The following is a 2,953-nucleotide window of genomic DNA, read 5'->3' on the forward strand; positions in this document are numbered from 1 at the left end:
CCAAGGGATTCTGGTATATAATACAGGACTTGAAATGTGTACTCGAACGTACGTGAAGTTAGTGTCTCACAAAAACCGTGGTATAAAAACAGATCTACTTGTTAAAATGTTACGTTTGTTCTTTTATATGAAAGTGACTTCTTGAAATTCATGTTTCTAGTACATAAGAGTTAGAAAATTTTTTCGTAAAACTATACCTATTATAGTTTTCTAAAAGTGTGTCTCGTTTGTTTAGAAATACCTAGAAAAGGAATCATTTGTTATGAAAGCATAGATTTTTGTGTAGAGTCTAAGATAGGCAAGTATACATATAATTTAAGAAAATGTTTAGTTTATACATGCATTACAACAATTTATATTTCAAAAGATGGAATATAACATATTTTATATATATGAAAGTTCCCTATATAGTTTATAAATCACACATGATTCTACTTAATAAAAGTGTATAAAAATCTTTATATATAACACCCGATAGTAGTCGTGTGTTTTACTTGTATTTCCCCCCCCCCCCCCCCCCCCTTAGAAAGCATATAAAAGCATTTAGAATAATTAAAAAGGGTTAATTAAGGGGTATGAACTCACTTGATTGATTGGGGAAAACGAGATGAAAATCGAGCAGAACTTCGGCTTGTGAAAGTCGATTTTCTCGGGATTCTCGGAAATCTCGGGAATCTCGGGAGAGTAGAACCTTCCTTCGGAACTTGAGTGTGAAAACCGGGGCTTCGGGAGCTTAACCGCAGAGTTTCAGCACGAGAGAGGGAAGAATGGAGCACCTAAACCCGGCACCCCAAGAGTTCTATTTATAGGGGGTATTTTTGAGTGCCACATCGTGGCTAGGGTTGGCCACGTCGTGGGGAGCAAGTCTATCCTCTTCCATTGATTGGATGCCCTCAGTCACTTGCCGGGTCGCGGCAAAACAGTGCCACGTTGTGGGGAGGCCTGACAGCCTCGGATTTTGGACCCCGAACTTTTAAAATCCATAACTTTCGCGTACGAGCTCCGTTTTCGACGTTCTTTATATGCACGCGTAGCTGAAAATATGATCTACAACTTTCGTTTAGACTTCATCAGCAAATTTTGATTTATTTTTAATTATTTATTTTTAACGGTCTGGGACACGAAAAGTCCGTATAAAATCCATAACTTCTTCATCCGATGTCCGTTTTCGTCAGACTTTTCGCTGTTGCACTACTAATGTTGAGACCTTCAATTCTCATTTAGGTTGTTTCGGTCAAAAGTCTCTCAAGCTCTATTTCGAGTTTTTAGCTGTCTACTGCTATATTCGGATCTTGGAAAAATCATAACTTCCTCATACGAACTCAGATTTGGACGTTCTTTTTGTGTACGCTCACGGTTTAATGTTATCTATAACTTTAATTTAGATACCTAAGGCTAAATGCTATTGTATTGAAACTTCGCGTTTTCCGTTTAATCGGTGTTGTCGGAAATCTTAGAATGGTCATAATTTCTTCGTTGTAACTCGGATTTTTAGTGTTCTTAGTATTTATGTAAACCTTGACCCAATGTCTAACATAATAGATATTATTATAAAGATTTTTACATATTTCAGCTTCGAAGTTAATTTCATTATTTCAAAAGTAGCTACAATACTTGACTTTTTAGGTCATTACAAAGAGTTGAAATATCGGGTTGTCACATTGGACAAGGGTTTCATTAGACCTAGTTCATCACCCTGGGGAGCTCCGGTGTTATTCGTAAAGAAGAAAGATTGAAGCATGAGGATGTGCATTGATTACCGAGAGCTGAATAAGGCAACAATAAAGAATAGATATCCGTTGCAGAGGATTGATGACCTATTCGATCAGCTACAAGGTTCAAGTTATTTTCAAAGATCGACCTAAGGTCTGGATATCATCAGATAAAGGTAAGAGAGCAGGATATAGAGAAGACTGCATTCAGAACACGATATGGACACTATGAGTTCTTGGTTATGTCGTTTGGACTGACCAATGCTCCAGCAGCATTCATGGATTTAATGAACAGGGTTTGTAATTCGTTCCTTGATAAATCTGTGATAGTGTTCATTGATGACATTCTGATTGATTCGAAAAGCCAAGAGGAGCATGGCAGACACTTGCGAGAAGTGTTGGAAGTCTTGAAGAAGGAGAAGCTGTATGCGAAGTTCTCCAAATGTGATTTTTGGATTCATGAAGTCCAATTCTTGGGTCACGTGGTCAACCAAGAAGGGATAATGGTTGATCCAGCAAAGATCGAAGCTGTGATGAAGTTGGATCAACCGAAAAGTCCAACGAAGATCCGAAGTTTTTTAGGATTAGTCGGATATTACCGAAGATTTATCCAAGGCTTTTCTTCGATTGCTAGTCCATTAACAGCTTTTACCCACAAAGGAGCTACTTATGCTTGGAGTGATAAGCATAAAGAAGCATTCGAGAAGCTAAAGAAGAAACTATGCGAGGCACCGATACTTTCTCTACCCGATGGAGTTAAAGACTTCGCTGTTTATAGCGATGCGTCTGGGGTTGGATTGGGTTGCGTTTTGACCCAAAGGGATAAGGTGATCGCATATGCGTCTCGACAATTGACAGAGCATGAAAAGAACTACCCGACTCATGATTTGGAGTTGGCAGCGGTAGTTTTCGCTCTGAAAATATGGAGGCATTACCTCTATGGCACGATGTGCAAACTTTTTACTGATCATAAGAGTCTTCAATACCTCTTTAATCAGAAAGAGTTGAATATGAGGCAACGACGCTGGCTGGAATTACATAAAGACTACGACTGTGAGATACTTTACCACCCCGGTAAAGCCAATGTTGTGGCTGATGCTCTCAGTCACAAAGTCAATCTTGAAAGGAGAAGGCCAAGAGCTTTGAGAATTGAAGTTGTCTCGACTATTTTGGAAAGTATAAAGAAAGCTCAAAGCGAAGCTTCTGAGAAGAATGACCGGAAGGAGGAACGTTTGGGCAAA

Source organism: Lactuca serriola, chromosome 2 (genome assembly GCF_051521515.1).
Source record: "Lactuca serriola cultivar US96UC23 chromosome 2, Lser_US96UC23_V15, whole genome shotgun sequence".
Classification (NCBI taxonomy): Eukaryota; Viridiplantae; Streptophyta; class Magnoliopsida; order Asterales; family Asteraceae; genus Lactuca; species Lactuca serriola.